The sequence below is a fragment of the Neopelma chrysocephalum genome, unplaced genomic scaffold, assembly GCF_003984885.1.
Source record: "Neopelma chrysocephalum unplaced genomic scaffold, ASM398488v2 Primary Assembly neopelma1_61, whole genome shotgun sequence".
NCBI lineage: Eukaryota > Metazoa > Chordata > Aves > Passeriformes > Pipridae > Neopelma > Neopelma chrysocephalum.
Window position 1 is genome coordinate 1349217 of NW_020897716.1, and position 24040 is coordinate 1373256.

Sequence of the window (24040 nt, forward strand, 5' to 3'; positions counted from 1 at the left end):
AGCATCTTGCTAGTGCAAATAAGAGTAACTCACCATAAAATAAAGGGAACAAACACTATGCACTCAACAGCATAGAGCACAATGTTGTTCTTATTATTTTATTTAAAAGGGGCAGATTTATTCGGTCATAAATTAATAATTCAGAAGGTATAAGAAGGCACAGCCAATTAGCTGCAGTAATTTGCATTTTTATGCTCCTTCATTAGTTTTCTAAGGTTCTTCTCTCCTATTATAGGAATGCAAATGCCATCTTCCAAAAGGTGAATAGCCAACCTGTTATTTGTTTGCATGGTAATGAAGCCTTTTCAATTATTAAAAGACCAAATAATTTAATAATTTTTAAGAAAAATTTTTGTTGCTATAATATCTCCTCTTTGTGTTGTTTTTCAAGAAACATGCTTTTTAAATGTAATTTATTTTAACCTGAAGCAGAGAGTTTATCAGGTGACTGATTTTCTGGGGTTCCTAAAATCATGCCTAACTTTAATCATGTGAGTAAATCCCTTAGAGGAAGGTATAAAAATCCTTTCTTAATTTAGAAGCTGACAAATAACTCGGTGTATGATGTCTTTGTTTGAAGCCTAGGGTCTCTTTACCCTTTGTGCATGAATAAATTGAGAAGGGTTTAACATATGTATTTGGCTGTTCGGGGAACTTCCCTTTCTTATGCCCCATGCCTCAGATATCTGCTGGCACAAGCACCTTCAAAAGCTTCATGCTGCCTACCCCAGGGATCTCTCTTTTGGTCATGACTATCTATGGGCACGGTCTTGCTGAAGTTGACCTCTTTAGCTTCTGAGAAATACTCCTGAGGCCAGCAAGGTTACAGCTAAAAGTCCTCCTGCAGCATGACTAAAGCCCTGGTCACTAGAGTGCTACAGGGCAGCTGTACTTGCTTCGTCTCTGCCTTCCCATGAAGGGCACCAGCAAATCCCATTGGCTTCCCAGAGAGCTGCTCCTAACCTGCAGCTGGCCTGACACGTACTTATTTTTCCATTTTTACTCCGGTATTTTCCTTTCCAAATGCTTTCCATGTGAGGCCATTTCATTTTATTTTTATAATTATTTTATTTTTAATACAGCCCCTCATTCCAGATGTAGATAGTACATACACACACTCAAGTATACGTATAAGCAAAGTAATGCTGAGGCTGCACCTTTAAAGACATTTGTCTGAGGCAGAGTGTAACCCAAAAGAACTCTACACATATTTCAGAGAACTGGTGGGTACTAACATTAAAAGAAAAAAAAAAAAGGGAAAAAAATTAAAACCTAGAGAATTAAGCAAATATATGGTATGTTTTCAGAGGCAACCTCTGAAGGGACCTGGCTCTTCAGGTTGCTATGAATGGTATCAAATGGCTGAAGAAGCCATGGGAAGCCTGCCCTTCTCTGTTTACCTCTACAGAATGCTTGTCTTTTGGGATGTTTGGTCTTTCTAGGGGCAACCTGAAGCAGTGCTCTCTCCCCAGCCCACTGAAATCCACGCCATTGCTGTTCCTCCATCAGTTCAGCTTTTCTTTCTTTTAGCAGAGGTGGTGTTCACAAACTGTACAGATCATCTTGGAATTTTTTTGGCAGCAAACGACATACAAAAAGGCACTGTTTTTTTCATTTCACTGATAGTGCAGATAGCATGCCTGTAACATGGGTCAAATGACCAACCATGCAAGCAGCAGGGTTTATTGGTGCGGGGTTTTTTCTTCCTTTTTATGTTAACTTCTTGCTGAAGGCTGCATGTGAAGACCAGGCTCTGAATCACTCCATGCAGGAAGGGCAGGGTAGCAGAGGAATGGATGGCTGAATTAGCTCTAAGAGTGACATTATGCTAGCAGGTATAACAAGATGAAACAGGTGCCAGCAGGTGCAATGAGAAAGGAGAAACAAAATGGCTTGAGTTAATATGTACTTTTAACTAGAACTGAACAAAACAAACAAACAAACAAAAAATGTTGAGCAAATAAACCCATCTGAAAGCATAAGGAAGAATATTTTCTATCATAGTAGTGGCAGGAGTCTCTATCTATGCCCTTACTGCAGCCCTTCCATCACCTCCTCCCCTCGTCCCCTAGCCCAGCTCCAACACATCTCCTGCATGACCCCATGCAAGGGGATAAGGGTGGCCCACAGGCAGGCTGGGCTGTCAGTTGTATTCCCACAGGAATACAGAGCCTCCTGACTTCCAGAGTTAATCTCTACAGCTGCAGTGCATTATGCTTTCCCTTTCCTACATGGACAGAAATAAGCAATTCTGAACATGCTTAATTGGAGATGAAAGACCAGATTTTGTAATCTAGGTGAACTTCTGTTCTTTACATCAACCAGAAAAATCAATCTTTTATTCCATAATAAAGAATTTGAACATTTCACAGCTTATATGCCTGATATTTAGGTTACAAATTAAAATTATTTGCAAAGCACATTTTTAAAGAACATCACTAAGACCTTGTTGCAGATCATCTCAACAGAACAACATGAGCATTTTGTATTTTAGACTAAAAATATATTAATATTAGAAGGGATCTATTGATTATTTAATGTGACTTCTTTCATTACACTTCTACAGGACTCCTCTAAGTGAATTTCTGTATCAAGACTGATAATGCAGCTAAGACTGAAAACTGATCATGGTTTCAAATTTTCTGTTCAGAGAAAGTCCACTGCAGGCCTCAGTAGGTTTTTCCTGTGGTCAATTTGCTTCTCTATGGTAAGTTACTTTAAGCCTAAATTTCTCTAATTCCAGGCAATGGATTTTGCTAATCTTTTCCAGCGAAATTAGGAATGCCTTTGTACCATTTTTCTGTTCTTTAGTAAATCAAGAGTTTGAAATTTAGTCCCTCATTTTCAGCATATTTTGCAGTCCTTTAAGCTCATCCAGAGTTCCTATCAAACCCTTCTTTTTAAAGAAAACCAAATAAATAAGAATGTTTAAAAAAAACAAACAAACAAACAAACAAACAAAAAAAACAAACAAACAAAAAAAAAAAACAAGGAAGAAGACCAAAATCCTTTCCTACAGAGTAAGGTCAGCAGGGATGAAGCATGGTGACTGGCTGCTGAACCCCAGCACAGGGCACAGGTACAAGGGAGGAGTTGTGCAGTGCCCCACTTTCTCCTCTATCAGAGGCATGAAGCACCAGGCCAGACCTCCCCAAGGAGCTACAGTCTGTGTAGCACTTTCCCTTTTCCCTCACAGTAAATCTTTGCCTGAATAATGCAAGCTCCCTGCTTTTATTCATATTCTCCTCATTATATGCCAATGATCATTTTAGCACTTTGGCCGTGGTGCACTGCGGGAGCTCCACGTGTATCTGATTATCCGTCATAAAATCAAATCCTTTTCGGTCCCTATTTCCCAGCATGGAGTCTTTTCCATCCTACAAGTGTAGCTCACACTGTTCTCACTGCACAGGCTTTCAAAAAAATAACTTGTTCCATTTTGAAAGGAAATTCAGATTGCTCTCTCATTCACCAGCCTTATTTATCATTTAATCCTCTACCAGTTTCAGTGGTATAGGAAAACTTCATCAACAAAATGTCATGTTTTCTTGTCTCATTAAGAAAGATAATGTGGGGGGGGATGAATCTCACAAGGAACAAATTCTCACCATGACGGTTCTTCATTTACAGTTATAGGACCTATTTCTTTTTAATTAAACTCATAGATGTTAGGTGGATTTTCTATTGCTCTGTTTTCTTAACAAAATGTCTTCTGGTGTGAATGCATGTCCTTTCAAAAAGTTTATTACATCAACAATATTATCTTGATTGAAAAGAACTTGTAATCTCATCAGAGGATGGGATCAAATTAGTCTGACAAAAATTATTTTTGTGAAGCTAATGTTGATGGACATTAATTGTGTTTGAGCAATCTCAACTTGATAGGCCTTTAATTTCCTGAGTTAGTTCTGTTATCATCTTTAAATATTGGCACACATTAGATTTTTCCGAACTTGAAAATTCCCATGTTTCAACACTGTAATCACCAAAATAAAATGCCCATGGGAGTCTTTTGCCAGTTCTTTTAAAACTATCAGATGCAAGTTAAGTACACATGCAAACTTTAAAATGTCTGACTTAAACAAACTGCTGTGTAACTGGTTAAAATTAAAAGGACTGCATCATCATGTCATATAACTACCATCTGGCTTTCCCCAGATGCAGACACCAAGTGACTGAGATTCTGCTTTTCATGAATTCTGCTATCATCATACAGCCACAGAACAACAATATTATGAGGATTCCCAGTACAACCGGGAACTCCTTTCTCTATCTTTTTATTTTTAGATCTGCTAACCATAGATTTTTGTCTTTAACATTTTGCTTCCACTATCTACTTTTTAAAATCCAAGACAATTGTTATTATGACTGTTCCAGTTTTCTTTTTCTATGTTTCAGTATGATTTAGAGATGCTTTTCATTTTACTTTGACCCGTACTGTTCTTTCTTTAAATCACTGCAACAACATCATTTTGAAAATGCAATTTCGGAATCTAGTAAAATGTTATTCAACAACGGACAATTATCTTTCTCATCTTTCTGTTTACATTTTCTTCAGTTAATTGTCTCAAAATTTTTTTCAGCTGTATTAAATTGACCTTTTCAACCCCCCCGAGAACATGTATTCTTGGCAGAACTCACAATAAAAATGTAATCAGATAAAATCAGTTTTAACTATTTTTTCAGTTCTGTGATTAACTCTTTATTTTTTAAGGTCTTATATAGAGTTGTGCTCCATTAGATACAATTTTTGTTTATACAGAAAATTCAAAGGGTGCCTTAAAATCAGCAAACTATGTCACATCTCTTTTAAACTGATGCCAACCCATAAAAATTTTTGTTCTTGCTATATATTGTAGCTCAACAGTTGCACAGTTAATTGTCTTATTCTCTAGTGTGTTAGCACATTTCCAGCAGGCCAAAGCTAGCAATCTCTCTTGTGATTTGATTGTACAGAATCCTTCTCTATATATCAGTGGCCTGTAATTTGAACTTGAGCGAGGCCATTTAAGAACAGGATATCTCTCATAGTGCTGCATTTTTTATTCAACCTTTTCAACATAGACTGTTACAGCCAATAATTTTAACATTATCAGTATGGGAATGTTCCTGTTTGTTTTCAGAACACCTATCTTTATGCTAATTAATGAGAAATTTCCACTGCATATATCGCACATAATAAATGTACATATTAGAATCAAATATTTTGCAGTTAATCTGTTATTAAATATTCTTACATTTCACTTTTATGGTTGTATTGGCCACAGACAAGGTCAGATAACTTAACTGAAGTCAGTGGGAAATACCAGGAAAAGCAGATATTCCCTATTTATTTCTCTCTGTTTTATTTTCTTACAATCCGTCTACTGGTTATAATGAGTATGAAGTATGACTGAGTCTAGACAAATGTGTTAAGGGCTTCTATTAGCAAATTTCTTGCTACAGCTGTCATTATTTTTTTAAGTTGCTATGGAGACTTACTAGTTTGAGGTATCACGATGATTTTCCATAGCAATACTGCTTTGGCAGTGCATACCCCAAAACAACCATGAATGTCCTCTAGGATAATTTATCTCCAGTTGGACATACTAAAATATCTACACAATTGCCTAGAATATGGTAGAAAGCAATAAAATATGAAAAAGGACTGACCTACTTGCTAAAACTATTGTTAGATGGAATGAATTTCATAATTAAGATTTCAGTTAAAAAATAGGTAAAAATACATAGTTGGGAGAAGATAGGAAAGGCAGACTATTTTGTCAAAATAATATTTTTATGCTTTCCCAATATTTTAGACTTTAAACCTCAAGACCAGAACACCCCTTTTAAACCTCCGACTTCTTGGAAGTTACAATACTCAATTTTGGCAGGTATATTTTCTTCCTCTTTATGCTTTATACAAATAACTTTATACACAAATAACTATTTTCCTTTTTAGCTAATTGCTGCTTTATGGAATTGTGGATGGACTAAATTTTAAGAATTGCATAGCCCAGTGGCAATACTGTCAAATGGTAAAAATCATAAACTACCTTTATATGGAAAAAGCATATAGCTATTATATGGATGAACGAAAATCTCTCACTGCAGACATGTAAAATATTCTGTTCTGAATTTAAAATACTCAGGACCTGATATATCTTGCACCAAATGTGCAGAGATATAAGCAACCAGGAGTACTTGGTTTTACACCGATGGAAGCAGAGTACAGGAAGTCACTCCAGGCTGGGAGTGAGGTGGACCTCACCTCCCAGAAGTCCTGGGTAGAGGGAAAATGCACTGACAAGTTTAATTCCCACCATTTATTTTCACTGATACTCCTCAACACTTTGTTGCGGCCTCTATCCCTCTGTAGGATTAACCCAACACAGCCTTCTAGAGACAAAAAAGGACAGCAGTTCAAGAGAAAAACAAAAGGAAAGTCAATCAAAGAAATTTTTGCCAGTCCAGTGATACTTCAGAATGTTATTGATTAATTCAAATAACTGATTCATTATACAAAAAGGCCACAGAAAAATTACCTCCATTGAGAAAAAGATTAAGGTTCTCCTTTGACCGCTCAGCCCCATGACTTCTACTCTCTTGGGGAGGAGCAGCAGAGGAGATGATCTCACACTCACCTCCAGCCCTTGAGTGGGGTTCTAAAGAAGCAACAACAGCCCTGTTGCCCCTTATTTCTCATTGTCACTAATGCCCCCACACCTGGCTTGTCTTAGGTCTTGGGTAACTCAGGGCTACAGTTGGATATTTTTCATATGTTTATCAGTTTCCTGAAGCCTATTGATAAAGAAAAAATAATAACAACAGTAAAAAACCCTTCCTGTATTTCTCTTAATAATTTTATTTCACTATTTGGAAGCAGCACCAAGAGACATCTTCAATTTTTTAGATGTGTTCTGGTTTTTATTTTCCTAATGTTTCCCATTGAGCGTTAATTTTATTTGCAGGTATTTTGCTTGCATTGCGAATATATTTTCCATTAACATACCCCTTTGTAAGTACACGCAGACCACATGATGTTCATCTAAGAATTTTTTCCAATAAAATTGCTGCATAGTGTGTATAACTTTTGAGTGTTTCACCTCAGCAACATACTTTTTTGTTGAAAAAAATTTTTTTTCTTCAAACAACTTGGATTGTCTGCACGGTAGAGATACTGACTTACAGCAAGACTACCTTGGGTTGTAAGCCTCTGAGTAGGTTTTAAACTAGTGACTAACTGACTGAGTGGCCAACCTGGTGCTATGGACACAGACATGTAAAGTAATTCAATTCTGTAACAAGCAAGCAGAACAGCACTTTCATTTATAACCATGTGGGAAATTCTTATCAGTGCATGACTTATGGCTTATTTTTTTCTGAAAACAAGCTTACATGGAATACCTCTATTGCAATGCAAGAAATTAAAGATGCAAGATTGAAGCATCTCATGTAAATGGGCATTGTATAGAACATGTGGACTAGTACACATTGTAATTTCCCCAGTACGGAGTATGTTGACAACATAGAGTGGAACATGCAGCAAATAAATCAGTGTGTTTTGATACCACAGATCTGACACTTTTCAGTCTGGAGTATGAAAACAGTCTGTATTTTAAGGTTGTGCCCCTAGTCACTTCAGTTGTTTATAACTGGACATCAAAATAACCAGATTCTGTCAGACCACAGATTCATCTATTCTAGTAGCGTAAAATGGTCCCTTTAAATTCATCAAATCACCTTCTAAAGCTGTGATAGTGTGGGAAAATTCTGCTTGCGTAAGTAATGTTTTACTTTGAATAAAAATAGTCTGTGATGCATGACAATAATAGCACAGTTAAAATCTGAAGTATCTATCCATTCAAATATTAAGAAGTGAAGAGTGAGCTTTTTGTTATTTTTTCAGATTCTCAAAAGAAAAGAAAAATCAACATAGTTGATGGTAATAATAAGAATTGAAAATAATTCTAGCTTTTTGATTAATTTGTTCCTAGCCCAGGATTATAAAAGCATTGTACTTAAAAAGACAATTGCATTTACAGTTGAGAAAAAATGTTCTTGCCACCACTCAAACCATTTAGGAGGAATATCACCAGAAAATGACATATATACACTTACTTCTGTCCAGCAGTTAAAACTCATATTTTGCAAGGAAATTTTTAGTAACTTGTATAACTCTGAATTCATACAAGCAAGTCAGGGCCAGCTGTGAAAAGCACTCTGGTAGAGAACTGGTCTGAGGCTATGAACTATTATAAACTAATTGCACCCAAACGACTGATCCCTATAGGCAGAGATGGACTCTTCCCTCCCAGAGACTTATATGTGTCCCCAAATGAAATAGGCATAAATTAAATGAGATCAATCAGCCTGTTTTACAGGAAGCTCAATGAGATTGCCATGCAAAGGGAAATGTGCCTTTAAGGCTCTAATCAATCAGAGCCAAGTATGATTAAGAACCATGAAAAAATGGCTAAAACTCTGGGGTAATGGTATTTGAGTGAAGGTATGGCCCTGCTTCCACACCCTGACTTTTGACTACTTAACTGTAATTTTATGTTTGCATAGTCCATTGCAGGAGCACATGTATTGACACTGGCTATCAGCAAGGAATACAACTAGGACCAGTGAACAAAACAAAATGTAATCAGCTGCTAGGATTCATTTTAAGAGTCCATCTACTGGATATGTGGGACTAGACTTCATTAGAGCTATCTAAGGAGACACTGGAGCGCCTGTGGGCTTGGAAATGACAGCTGAGCTCTGCCCAGGATGAGGGTGTACCCTTGGGCATTCTGCCTTCTCACAGCTGACCTGCACCAGGAACAAAAGCCTGCTGGTGACTGACAGCCAAAATGAGATATCAATCACAACAAATAGTGCAGATCTGAAATCCTCCCCTTTCTTACAGGAGAAAAAAAATGAACAAAATTAACATGAAATTACTAAACCTCCACTGAGATGAACAGAATAGTTTCAAGCTCATTAAAATTGTTCAGAAAGTGGCTTGGGGCTTTTTTGCCATGTGACATTTCATAGGAAAAGACTGAAATTCTTCACTTATATCAATCTTTTTTTCCATTTTAAGTTTTCATAGAGTAAAGAAAATTGTTCACACAAAAATCAGTATAAATTAAAATTAAAAAAATGGCTTGCCAGAACCCACATAGGTTTCTTTTTTGAAACAGGTTTTATAACACTTCTTAACTAAATAAAGATCATCCTTTAAAACAGTTGTCATGAGAAACTTGTAACCAAATTTTTCTCTCTTTCAGGATCTGTACAGAAGTAATAAATTTCTTCTGTAATGGTTAGACTTGGTTTATCTTTATTTCAGATTCTCTTCACAGACAAAACAGATGTTGAAATAATGATTTCATTAAATTAAAAGATGTTGGAAAATGCAAGTAGGCATCTAATGACACATCCAATGACATCCAGATACATAATTTCTATAGATAGGGGAATGATCCTTTTAATCCATATTTCATGTCCAGGTAGCATTTGATACTGGACCTGATTCAGGGGATCCTGTATTGTTTGAGGTCTTTCAGCTCCCTGTGGTGACACCGTGCACTTTGCAGCATTTATTACTGAGGAGCTATTGGGAGCCATAGGTTGCCCCTTCTGCAGAGTGAGAGGTGACACCAATCCGTCCCTTTCTCCCTCTGACCAAGCAGCCACAACGCCTCAGGAAAGGGTCTGTCAAAGGTAGCTGTGAAGCAATTTCTAAAGTTGCAACTCACTGTTAGTTTTTTTTCTCAAGTAGACGATCCTTAGACTATAAAAACCTACTGCTTCTGCCAGCTAATGTGGGAAATCCTTTTCTTCAAGTCACAGGTGTCTGTGCAGTGGAACTGAAAGACTGGATCCAAACACAGCTGATGACTCACTTGGAAAGCTGCTACAGCCACACACAGCAGCACTTGTAATACTGGTCTTCTTTTTTTTTGAAAAAATATCCCAACATTTTACGTGCAGAAAAGAAAGCAGATTCTCCTTCATTTATGTTACTGAGTTCTATATTCACTTTTGTCTTTTTCCTGCATAGTGAATTTTATTACTCTAAACTCTGAAGTTGAAAGAGTAAGAAGTCATCCCCTCACTCTTGCTATGAATACATATTAGATTAAGTGTAAATATAATTCTTACACTAGATGTGCATTTGGTTTGTATTAATTATACCTCTGTACATCTGTCACCCAGTTAGCTCCCAATATAGCCACACAGCTTCAGCGGCTTTACACAACCAAAAGGAGAAAATAAATCATCACTCTAATGAGAGTTCAAAACTCTGTTAAAAAATTTGCTGGAAGAAATATGAAAATAATTCAATCTGGAACAACTCTGGAATAAAAGAGAATATTTCAGTATGTATTGAAACATGACCTAAAAATGCCAGTAAAGCACTTTTCTTTTTTCTATTATTTGATCTGTTAGAAGTCTCTGTATTCTCTAGAGTAAAAGGAAGTTTTCACTTCTGGTAAAACTGCAGTATGTGGATTTTTCATAATATTTTATATTACTGAATCTCAGATTTTTAAATTGTCAGCTGCTTTTATAAAACACCAGAATCCACTCAAAAAATGTGCAAAATATCAACATCTGTCCTTTAAGGATGAGACCTCCAGAGCATTAATTAATCAACAGTCAATCTCTCCAACCAAGATCTTATCACCTGGGGGGAGAGAGAGAGTATGTGTGTGTTCCAAGATATTAGCACAGGCTGTTTGGTAATCAGCTTGGCTTGAGGAGAATATAGAGATGGAGGAAAAGGGGGGATTTTCTGTGTGAAAAAAGACAAAAACTGGTAATACACATCATAAATCCACATTTTTGCTGTATTTGTTTGCTATTGGGCTTGTTCTGAGGTTGTGGTATTACGCTAAGTGGTTACAAATAAGCACACAACTGCAGAAGCTCCAGTTTTCCAATTGCTATTGTAAGGAAGTCAATTGTCCTACATATGTAGGGCAATCCTGGATGCGAGAGATGTTTTAGCATCTCTACTTGTGACTTTCTGAACATTGCACAATGAATGACGGTTTTGGGAATCACTCCCAGCTGTTTCCTTGTTTTCTTTTGGAGATAGAAGTGTGTTTGACACTGTTATGTTATCTCTGCAGCATAGCTGCAAAGCAATTCCAAGAAGCAAGATAAATTAATTTTTAAGAGATAGCACATTCCTCTGTGTGACACACAGAAGACAAGCCACACTTCAGCTTTAAATTAGCTTATGAAAGCTATCTTTTAGTTATAATAAGTAAGATTTTTAACTGCAGAAACACAACAAATAAGCAGAGGAGGCCACAATGATTTCTTAAGAGTTTATAAAATGGTAAGTATGAGCTTGGCTTTTGGTTGTTTTATCACGTGTCACATGTGTGATGGGTCATTTATGGTCATGCAAAGCAGGTATGAAATACTTCAACCTAACACTGAACTCAAGGAAGGAAACAGTTAAAGAAAGTATATCTGCCTGTACAGTAAACCAAATAATAATATCAAAAATTATCACAGAATGGTGTAGGGCTCTTTCTTCCTAAAATAAGTGCTATTGGTTCACCAGTAATTTCAAATTACTGATATGACGTAAACTCGATAACACTAAAAAAACCCCACAGTGTTCTGTACAGAACATCCAATTAATTTTGTTTTCTGTCATTCATTTAAACAGAGTGGCTTACTTTTGCACAGATAAGCAGAAGTTTCAGGTGCACAAACAGCAACACATCTGAAAGGAGCCTTATTTGCAAAGGAGTAGCAGCCAGTATGCATTGGACTAGGTCAATGTACCCTTTCCAAGTTATTTTCTTTTTCAAAAGAGTTTTGGTTACATCCTGAGATTATCACAGAGAAAAGAGAGACAGATTCCAAAGGCTTTCAGAAACTATGAGCTTAAGAATCATAATCAACAATACATTGTTTGATGTTCATATAATAAAAACTTGGAGTGCATGATAGAAACTCGTTCTCCAAAAATCAACAAGAGATCTTCAACTATAAAGCCAAGAATGTGAAACCCATGCTTTGCTTATGTACAGTACTGCACGTGAGTGTTTTAGGGAACAAAAGCAACTGCCCAGAAGCCAGCTGTGTTCATGTTTTTATCTCTAAAACAGCTGCTGAATTTGACTATGTCCCTAAGAGAGAAAGAGTTTCCCCCTCTCCCACTGGCCACTATATTAAGTAGCTCGCTGTAAGTGCCACACAGCACTTGGCAGTTGCAGGCATGGTAACAGTTAGCATTAATAAAAGCAGAAACCGCTTTCACAGTTGTGTGCCTCACAGTCCCATATGTGAAACATATCATGTTTAGTGTGGACAAACCGGACATCTACAGCACAGATGACTGCAGGTTGTTACAGAACAAATGGGCTCAGCAAAGTGTGCATCCATGTGACCACATACAGTATCAAAGTAATTAGGCAGTAAGAAAACATGCAAGTACGATGATTACTGAAATCACTGCTTATTTATTTCATGTTTCAGAGCTCAGTGTTGCACTAATAAAAATTAATAACTTTGAGGGACTGTTTTAATTTAAACATTAATGCCCTAGTGCATGAAAAATAATGTGTCTTTAGGCATGTTTAGATATATTTTTCCTTACACCTTCATCTATAGGGAGGGAATGAGTCAGAGTAGCCAGCATATAGCTCTATCTGTACCTGTCTATTCCCAAAATATCACAAAAAATATTTAAGGATCTTTTCAACTGACAGAAGTAAAGGTCAGGGTCATGGCAAAGGGCATTTTGTGGAGGAGGGGTTTAACATTTCTCTAAGTGATTTCTTCTTCCATCTACTTTTTTATATCCTCTATAAACAGTCCTCTCTAATTTCAAACACATTTTTTGAATTCTGCAGAGAAGTCAGTTCTAAAAATGTATCGTCCAAAATAAATGTTTTTCTTGGCTCACACATCAGCTATCCTGTCTTTTCTAGTATAGATATAAGTGGGAGAAGGCATATGTGCGTGTATATTCTGTATATATGCAAATATCAGCGTAGCCTCTATTTAGCATTCTGTACTCACACACTACTTATGCAAAGGTATTGACTGGAGAGCTTTGTTACTAAGACTTTTTTCGTCTCTATTTCATTGAAAAATAATTATTTAATAGATTGATTAGATTAGCATTTATCTGTTTTATCTGACTAGTAGGCTAATGCCAGAAGAAAGTTCCAGGTGCTCAGCTCCTTTACAAAACAGATCTTTATTTTGCATATCCAAACACAGGGCAACTCTCCAGCATCCCACACACACACACTCTATTCTCCTCTTTTAAGCAGCTCTAAAGCGTGTGCTAGGTCATCTCCAAATTCACACAAACTGCATTTACTTTTCATTTATTTTTAAAGATTGCCTTTAGATCAGAAATTGGTAAACGGCTCTCTGGAAGGGTGACCCCTCCACTGCCACCCTCTGCCTTGTCACCATACAGCAATAACCAGTGGCTTCTAAAATAAAACTAAATGCAGTGTTTCCTAAAGATTGTAATATAGAGTGCTCATTTCAATTTTTCTTCCCACTTGTGTTTTGGCAAGCAGTTTTCCAGGTTTCAGATTAAATTCCTCAGTAAATAGTTTTCTCTCTCTCTAAATGTGTGGCCAAAAAGCTTAAAGAACCCAATTCTTAATAGCTTTTCAGTTCAGGTCCTCACCTACCATTTTGCAAAATGAAGACAGACAAGGAAAACAGAACCAGTGATGTGACAGCAACTCACAGGCATCTCATACCGGTATAATTTATTCCCATCGAAGCTGCTGCTACCAGTGGCATTCAGACCCATCCCTGCCTGGCTTCATGCATGTTGGCACAGTTGATTACAGACACTGTGTAAGAGACTGCAGGAATCAGGGATGTTGAAGGAGAGAAGGCTCCAGAATCACCATCCCTGGCCTAGCACTGGCCATCAGCACCCTTGGGGCAGCAATAATCCATCCACGCCACTGGCAAACCTAATGGTGGGATTGCTCCCCAAACTCATCACTGACAGGACCTGTGCTGCTCCTTGCCCCAGGAGGCTATGCCCTGCATGCTCATGTTACCAAGGGCTTCTGGGGAATATTTCCTCCAGGCCTCCCCGTTTTCAGCCCTGTGCTGTCTTCAACAACTGATCAGTGCTGAGCCCAAGGAGAGCTCAAAACATGACAGTGGAGGCAAAGCCCAAGAGTGCAAGAAGATTTTTCTCCACACCTTGGACTGCACATATGACAAAGAGTGTAAATGTGCCTAAACTACATCTAGACTAGAGCAAAAAAGAACAGACTATATCAGCTTAAAATTAAGACATGCAGAGTAACTTGGGAATTTGCTACTGATTTCAGGCAAAAAAGAATTTGGGACTTTCACTATATAGCAAATACATACAAGAGTTTTTGGAGAGCACTAGGAGGGTAACTATAAAGAGGTAGAAGTCAGTTCTGGAAATGAGTTTCTATGTTGTTTGGCTGACTTTCAAAGGATCTGATCATTTTAATACTGTAAGTATTAAACTGTTCTGTTAATGATGTGTTAAGGCAGTCATGGATTTACTAGAGGTTCTATGCAGATCAAGGCTACATCTTCCCCACTGGGCACACAAAGTCTTGGACAGACATCATTTAGCTATCATTTAAATCAAGGAAAACGTAGTAATTGCTTTCTAAAGTTGGATGAATTATTAACATCAACTGCCCCTTTCTTGCACATAATTTCTGCCAGAAGGATGACTGCAGGAATGTTTCATTGCAAATTTTACATAGCTTTTTTATTTTTGGTTGCCTTGGTGCAGGGCTCTATAGTAATTCAGGTTATACTACTCTCTATGGCTGAAGATATAGCCAGAGGTATTTTGAATCACTTCTTCAGAAGGAATAGCCTTTGTGGATGTGGTTTTAGTCAGCTGGAAAAATAAAGGCTGAAACCTACTTGTTAGTCACAAACATTGCTGTTCCATTGAAAGAGAATGGGTTTAGGTTTTTGAGCCTGCAACACCACCAGTAATAATTTACTGAAGGCAACAACCCTGTATCACCAGTGAAACAATTCAGGAAAAAAAAAAACAGAACAGTAAATCATCTGCAAAGGTGAGATGACAGATCACAGGCTATCATCGATCTTCTACAGATGCTATTAGAGGGTCACGTGGATACACAGAATGAAAAGGCAATATTTCTCTTTTGTTGTCAAGTTCTTAAGAACTGTGAAGACGGTTAGTTTAATTGTATGCTCAGGCATGAAATCTGCCTATCCTAGTTCTTAGGTTATCAGGATTTTTTATCTTGAAATATTAGGAGACAGATTCTTAGTACCAGGAAATCGGCACTCCTTTTCAAAGAACAAGAACATACAGAAAGGCAGAGTTTCTCATGTGCATAGTTGCAGACTGGCATTTGGGAAAACTGTGTTCTTGTCCCAGGCATTAAAAAAAAAATTAAAACAAAAAAATAAAATAGTAAAGCATCAATGTATTGTCTTGTCTGGAAGCACAGCAGCTGATAAGGATGCTACAAGCCACTGACAGCAAACCAGATGAACGCTGGTTTCCACAGATGTCCACAGATGTCCAAGCAGTCACTGTATCAGACTTGGTTCCCCACCCCATGAGTAAAGATTTTCAAAAGGAACACTCTGCATTAAAGTTCACAAGCATCACTGAATTAAAGGGGATGACAGGGTGGTTTGTATATCTGACCATTGTTATATAAGTTTGACTGGGGAAGGAGGGACCAGCCATCCCAAAGATGACTGCTTCATTAACTATGTAAAAAAACTTGCAATTTTAGGACTAAGCCAATCTGTTTTACTTGAAATACAAATTTAAATAATACACAGGATAAGGCCTTGAAACTGTCATAGAAAATACTTTGTGGGTTCAAAACCTATGTAATAATTAGTCATAGTTTCATTAGATTTTTCCTCAAAGTTTGGTCTCCCTTTTAAACTACTACCATTCATACAACACAGCTTACTCTCTATCAAAGGAAGATTAATTAAAGTTCTGATCTAAAAATCATCCATCATGTTTTTAATTCCCAAGCCAATCCCTTTCACTTCTTTCTACCTTAATCTTTTTTCACCTGTACATCATCTCTGCCTTCAGAACTGCCAGTTTACTAACACACTATTTATGTTATTTTGATTCATAATATATCACCACAAGAGTCATTCTTGGTGGTAGGTCTGTGCTGCCTTCCTTCCTATTTTTTTTTAAATCAAAACAATTCTTTACCATAGCAACTTTTCTTGGCTACCTCCTCATTCCAATAACTTGCGAGCAGCAAACATTCGACAACACTGATCAGACCACACTGTCCTTGTGCCAAATCGAAAGGCAACTCCTCCCTGGAACAGTAAATGCAATCCCAAAGTTACAGGATGAAGCTGTTGCATGTTTCTCAGAAAGCTCGTATTCTTAAGAAAGTTATTGAACATTAAGAAGTTGGCTGTGCCAAAACCTTCAGAACTTTAGAAGTAACTCGAGGGAGCAACTCCTCCCTAAGCCTTCTAATTTATGATAGGAAGTGAAGAGCTATAAAAGCTAACAAACTATTCATAAAACTGGTAAAGGAAAAAAGTGTTCAACTCAAAAAAATATCAGAAAAGGAACAAAAGGTACCAAAGTCATGCTGAACCAACTTCTAACAACAGTATATGTCAGTTTGACACTAGATTTTTAAGAATATGTGAAGGCAAGAGCCCACTTAATAAGGGTTGTTATTTTACCTATCAAATCAAAACTTTCCAAATTACACTTTATGTAAAAATATGACAATATTATGTTTTTCTTCAAAAGTTTTCTACATAAATTTCCCCATGACTTAAAACTATATATCCTCCAACATTCTGGTGAAGGAAATAATTTCAATATTCAAGCTTATGTTTTCATACTCCAAAACTTTATCAGTTAAATTACAAGAAATGGGGCTTTGCCTTTTATTGAATGATTAAGAATTATTAATTATATTTATCCTATCATACTAAGAAATAGCACTGAGACTCTCAGTAAGTCATTTCATACTTCCAAATCACCATGTATAAAATAATTTTCAATTACTTTTATAGTGAAAAACTAAATATTCTTCAATTTATTTTTGGTCAGAAAAATCATTAGTCTCTGATTGCAAACCATCAACTTAAAGAAAAAGACTACCTGTCATTGAAAGAACTGGATAAATCTAAAAAATATCCAAGAATGTAACATTTCAGTGTAGCCAAGAATCTGTGTAGTTATTAAAAATGAGAGATTTTGAAGACGAAGTAGCTACAGTGTAAGTATAATAAACAATATCATCACATAAATATTCTAGAATTCCATATATTATATCGCTGTAAAAAGTGGTAGTAGTTCTTTTATTGGTATAATCCTAGTGATACCATTCATTCAACAATTTTCCCCAAAATTACCATGCTGTCGAAATTCTTTCAAGATTCAGTTTCTCGTCTTGTTGTCAGAGATGCAACAAGTTGCCCGGAACAAGTTGCTGTCTGCATGCAAAGACAAAGGCTGCAGCAGTGACACAGATACAGTGATCCATGTCAAAGGACATGGAGCAGTCATGCTCCTTCTTTTCAGAGCAACCTAGCTTAGGTCTTTTTACTGCTTAGGTCTACACTTAGGGTATTTGTTATCTCCAAACCCATGTGAAACAAGAGTAGATTCACCTCTACTCCTGAGATGAGCCTTTCCATCTCTGCCCCTCCTATCATTTATCAGGGCATCTTTCCTTAGTCCCTTCCTTACTGAACAGGACTTAGTTCTTTTTATCTGTTCATCACCTCAGTTGGCAACTTCAGTTGTTCCACGAAACTTGTCAGGATCTTCAGGACATCTTCCCAATGCCTTCAAATGCAGCTAATACCAACTGTCTCCCTGGTCCAGGAAAGTGTCTGTTTTCTTATTTACTTCCGTTACTCAGACCCCCACACAATACATGTGAGAAAGCACTTCTGCAGGGCTTGTCCTAAAATTCTCCAGGCCTTGCTCTTCAACTTCATTTTCCTACCATAAACATGATCTATATTGGTTAAAATTTTTCTTCTGTGTAGCCCATGAATCCACCTCTGCCACTCCATTTGCACTGTTAATGTAGGGCTGCCTATCTGATCCTCTTCCATAACCTGCATCCTTTCCAATTCCTGAAAGAGAAAAGATTTTTCCTCTCTCCTTCTGTCACAGGGAAAATCTGCTTATTGAACGTAGCCTAACCAAACTGGAACCAAAATGTTGTAGTGATTTTTTAATGACGTAATTAACTGGCAGTGAGTGAATCCATACATTCATGACCAATGTCAATAGTAAAACAGATAAGCCATAATATTATATAGCTATGAAATGCTCATACATACCCAAAAGTTTCTAAACTCCCTTATATTAGAAATCCCAGGAAGGACTATGGCCCCTAGATACAGCTAGGTACATATTCATGCACACACACACACAGTGGGGGTTACAAGCTCTCTTCTCCTGGGAGCCCAGGTACTTGCAGACATCTCCAGAGGGAGATGTGGATGCTGTTACATCATGAGGACTCCTGCAATCCACCCTACAATCCACTAATGCATCACCTGCACAAAGTGAAGAAGCGTCCCAGAAGGGTGCCAACGCACACTCTGAGCATGAGTCTCTGGTTGCTGCACCCCATGCCATCCGGCTCCTATCTGGGTGCAGGCTACAAAGAAAGTTATTTAAAGCTCTATTGAAATTTCACAACGGCATGCATCTTATTTTAACTATTCTTCTACGCAGTATTGATAACACCTGAATTATTACAATAGACTCACACTTAGGCTATCAGGCTACAGATGCCTCCTCTGCAGCCTATAGAAGTTACCTGGTCTGAATTTTCCTCAATTCACCATCTTTTATTTTGTACCCTTGTCCTTGTAAATGTGAGAGCTACAGGGACAACTGCAACAGCCAATTTGGATGGCTGCAAAAAGAGAAACAGGTTTCAATCTATAACCCCAAAACTCTGTGTAAAGACCCAAATCCGTCAACTTCCTAGAAGAATTCAGTGCTTGTCAACATTTCTGTGAACTGTTCAAAAATGCGAATGCTAGCTGAATCATTTCAAACTGTGTTAGACATTCCAAGGTTGTTTGGAGCTGTTTTTCTCAGAATGACAATAGAGTATTTTGGAAAGAGTATTATCAGAAACCTGATATATTTTTCATAGGCTGAGAAATTAACAGAATAATTCAGTGAGACCTTGATTTGTTTTTGGCAAGCCTTATTGTGTTTGCATTCTCTATCACCTTCTTAGTTTGTCTATATTTCTTGTTTCAAACAATCAGTAATATAAAGTCATTTGAAACCCATGTCATGGAATTGGTTACATTTTATCAATGCCCTCCAATCAATCCCCAATTTCATCTTTGTTCCAGCCTCTTCTCTGACCTGAGATATTCTGCATCCTCACAGATCTGTACCTCTCATAAATATCAAAGGCTTTTGCTTCAGAAAAAAAAAAAATCTATATTTTACCTTTCCTTGTCTGACATTTTTGTTTGAGAAAAAAATACCACATCAAATCCTAATTAAGACAGAATTTTATAAATAAATAAGGTATGCCTTTCAGAAATCAAAACTTGCTGGGTAAGCAGCAATTGATTCCTAACTTTAATAATGGAAGATGTTTTAAACCACTAATACTGTAACCAGAACATTATTTGTGAATCTATTAAAAAAGACCTAAACTTAGGTTCATGCAGAAAACATAAAAGTAATTAGCTATATAATAGTCACAGGGACTTAGTTGCAGCATCTCCTGTCTGAAATATCTGCACTGTATTTTTCTGTACCTTGCTGATTCACAATTTCATTTCAAGCTCCAGAAGAAAGCTTTGCTGTCTTGTATCTTATTTTCTCTATGTGATGTCCTAAATTGCACTTGAAGCCTTGCTTCAGAATTCCTCTAAAGAAAGTCACTTCATTTGTTTTGGCACTTCCTCTTTGCAATTTTTCCAGTTGTCTTCATGCTTTCACTAATATTTTTTAAAACATTACTCAAGAGATTCCGTCATGCATTGTAGATGACAGAGATCATATCCTATCAGATGACCATTTCTGCTGATAAAGTATGAATGATCCCTATTACTTTCACAATTTGGCTGCACCAGACCTAAAAAGATCAAAATTCATTAGCTGTCCCCATGAAAAATGCATGTGTAAGATGGTGCTATTGAATTAACTATGTTTCTTTCTCTGGACTACTGTGTGCTATCTTTTCCTGCACATCTACTGAGAGCTCAGTAGTTCAGATTTAACTCAGTGTCAATGTTCCTTCATTGTAGTGCACAGCATCACTATATGGAAAGGACAAAATTTTTTACCCCCTATTACTCTCATGTTCACAATTATAACTTCTTTTATATTGAAATTACCATTTCTCCAGATGCCTTTGTGCTGGTCTACAGTCAGGGTACCACACTGCAGTGGGGCAGACAGGCAACTCACTGCCCCAGCACGAGTTCACAGACCAGCAGTTTTCGTGCACACACAGAAGGGCCCTGCTTCTTGCTGCTGAAAAGGGATATCCTGGGAACTCTCAACTTTCTGAGAAGCAGCATTGTTTACCTGAACATGATCACTAGGAGTCAAAGAAAGGGTGAAAAATAACAAGCTGCAAAGCTGATCAGAATGTGTGAACCTAAGATTCAAGAGAAGTCCTTGCTCAGAATTTTGGTCTTTCTTTTCTCACAGTACAGTTCCTAGGACACTTCTCCCTCCCTAGTTTCAGCCCATACAAGAGATATGCAAACAATACATTTCTCAGCAGCAGACCCTTACACTTAGACTAAGAAAGACCTCTAAGATAATCTCCCAGACATGGTGTCTGATCTAATATCTTATCTCCTAGTCTCATTGACTGGGAAGATTTTACTCACCATCTATTCAGCAAAATGTTCTCTGTTCCAACTGGTACAAACATTGGAATGGCAGAAAAATCTCGCAGAGATCTTTCACAAAATTCTACTCATAAAACAATCTCCATTCACATGATAGGTTGAAATGAGATGTTTTACACAGTATGTTTGTGGGCTCTGTTTATGGTCTTATTTCAGTGCAAAAAAAACCAGCTGAGAATATAATTGAACAGAGAGTTGAAAAGCACCACAGATTAATATAAAATTATAAGAACAAAACAATTCTGCTTCTGTAATAGTAAACATGTCTCTATATCCTATTAAAATTCTTAGAAAGAATTCATACAATGATAGATAAAAACAAACTGATGAATACAATAATTTGTTATTTGCGAAGACTTTTAAAAACCAAATCTACTAGAAGTGGCTCTTAGGAATATTTGGAAATCATTTGAAAGTGCATCCACATCAGTGTTTTAATTTTACCCCCACTTTATGTGGTTTTGGTTGCATTGTGGAGCTGCCTCAGAATACACAAAAAGGTTTCCTTTTAGACAGAGCTAAATCAGAAGATGCAGACCTAAAGCAGACCTGTGACACTTCAAATCCTACTGTGTATTTAAACTCCAGACTGTATCAGAAGAAATCTAGCTGAGTACAAACTCCCAAAATGCATGAAGCATGTACAGGAGGGACTGCCAACTGTTTTGGCCTACAGACTTGCTCACCCTGAGCTATTCTGCTGGCTGATGCAGACCTAGTCTGGGGCTCACAATCAGCATACGAAAGATACTATATCAACTCATCTATCCTAAATTAGGATGTCCCTTTGGGGCAGTAAAAATTAACCTCATGTGAGTAAACATCTCTCTCTTGGGTGGTAAAACTAAATCCCTCAAAGCAACTTACTATACAGGGAGAACCGATACATGTTGGGGAATGCATGAAAGCAAGTTGGTGGTGGGAAAAGACTAAGATGGCTCAGCACACCAGTGGGTGAAAGGACTTAAAGACAGCTAGCAGACACTGGGACAGATGGAAGGGCCAGGAGAATTTGGAGAGACCCCGGGGGATGAGGGTCAAACTGAGATGGAGCAGTGAACCTTTCTTCAGGTGTCTGTGAAGACAGGGATTAGTGCTGCTTGTCTTCTGGCAAACTCTCACCCCTTTCTCAGCCACAGAGCAGAGGAGGACGAGGAGAAGGGGCAGGAATTTGTTGTTTATGCACCATGTTCTCCTCTTACAAACAGCCCTCATGCCCTTTGGCATAGGCAAAGCTGTTGGCTCTGCTACTGCTGTTGGCTACTGCCTACTCTGCCTGAGCAGCAATTTGGCCCTGTCTGTCTTGAATGATACACCCAAAGAACAAGGGGCTTCACTGGTGCGCCAGCTCACAAGCTGCCTTGCCAGCTTCCCTGGCTGAGACAGACTCGAATGGCGCCTGTTATAACTCCCCTCTGCCTGCAGGCATATCCTCTACAGGCTATAGTTCTAATATTTTGAGGAGGCTAATTGCAAGTATCACAAATGACCAGTCTCCTGAGACAGTTCACTGCAGTCCCATCATATCTAGCAGCTAGTCTAAATGATAGAGGCAGAGAAAAATGTATGTAAGATCAACACAGTCACTGAGTGCCCCTGACATCAGGCTCTTATTCTCGTATTAAAAAGCTCCACATGTTCTTTAATTGTTATCCTTGCACTTCTTTGGTATTTAAAACATGTTTCTCTTCAGCCATCCTCAGCAAAACAACGCGTTCTCAAGACTGTAGTTTTATCTTCATCATTTCGCTGGTATTTTGCTGCTCTTTGGGTGTCACCTATCTGGCAGTGCATCCTGGCCAGCAATCTAAAAAGGGAATTCCAGGTACTGTTTACACTGGCACCTTACTGCAGCTCTCTCCTTCCTCTCTGATACTGCTTCGCTGTGTGCAGCATCAAATTACACTGTCCTTTTTTTACTGTCATATTGTATTGCAGTCATATGAATTTGCTACCTACATTTAGGCCTGTTTCAATATTCCCTCAGAAGTCAGTATTAATAATAATCATTATCCTTTTCAATATTAATTCTCCACAACAGACTTCACCAACTGCCTACAGGTTCTTTGGATCCCAGACTCATGACTCTGTGCTTATTCATAGAAAACATTTTACATAAACTCTGTATACTCTCTCACTGCGTAGAAAGAGAAACAGCAGTTGACATAGATCCGTGAAAAACAAGAGAATTAACTTGTTTTGATGAGAACAACTAAAAAGCTTGGCTGAATGTCCTACATCAGCATCTTTGGTGCATCTCCTCCACTTTGAGGTACTGTGACATCAGTTATTTTTTGTTTACTGAATATCTTTATAAACCAAGGTTTATTTCCAGCAGTGGTTATTTTAGTAGGGTTGCTTCAGTGAAAAAAAGGCAGAACTTGGACCTAGTGTGCTGTGTTAGGTTCCCATAAACTCTTTCTCTCTCCTGCTTCCTCTCTTTTTAATGTCTCCTCTTGACACCTTTTTACTAAAGAAGCATAGCCAATTGCAAGATATCTTGCTCTCATGTGAAAAAGCAAACCTGGCCACTCTCCAAGATTTCTTATTTTAAGTTACCTGGAACATCGTTTTAAACAGGAACCACATGTATTTACTGGTAGGCAACCCAATAATTTCAGTCTCCACAGGAATTTTGGGATGCATACATTAATGGTATAAGCATGGGGGACAAAAAAAGTTACACTGAATGAGAAACCTAGTGTTTACAAAAGCAGTGCTTGATACTTCAGGGTGGAATTTGGTTTCATTCCTCAGCATGTTAAATTGTAACTAGGCATGTGTGATTTAATATAGCAGAGTGATTTCCTGATTTGTTTTTAATTGCCAGTATACACAGACTGCATTTTCAGCATGAGTTATTTTTATTTTAGATGAAAGAAAATGGGAACAATAACAAAGTCTTCACGAGAAAATACTGTTCTGTAACATTTCTTGCAAAATGTGAGTTTCAAAAAATGTTAAGGTGCCCGGAAAAGGAAAGTAACTGCCTAAGTCCCACATCAAGCAAGGTTTAAGCACAGCTTACTTCAGTGGGAATTAAATACATGCTTTGATTAAGCATAACTAAAAGTCTTTATAAATCAGGAGTTTGTTTTATATATTCATACATAATATATATGTATTAATCATTGTTCATTTTAATGGATTTACAAATAAG

At 37.5% G+C, this 24040-nt stretch overlaps 1 long non-coding RNA gene across 4 annotated transcripts in view; it reads right to left on the reverse strand.

The window, feature by feature from the left end:
• Positions 1-24040, reverse strand: part of LOC113966705 — a 52763-nt gene that overhangs the window by 24285 nt on the left and 4438 nt on the right. For all 4 annotated transcript variants that reach the window (XR_003533933.1, XR_003533931.1, XR_003533932.1 and 1 more), the window contains one exon: positions 6525-6780. This is a non-coding gene — a long non-coding RNA (uncharacterized LOC113966705). The remainder of the gene's footprint in view (positions 1-6524; positions 6781-24040) is intronic.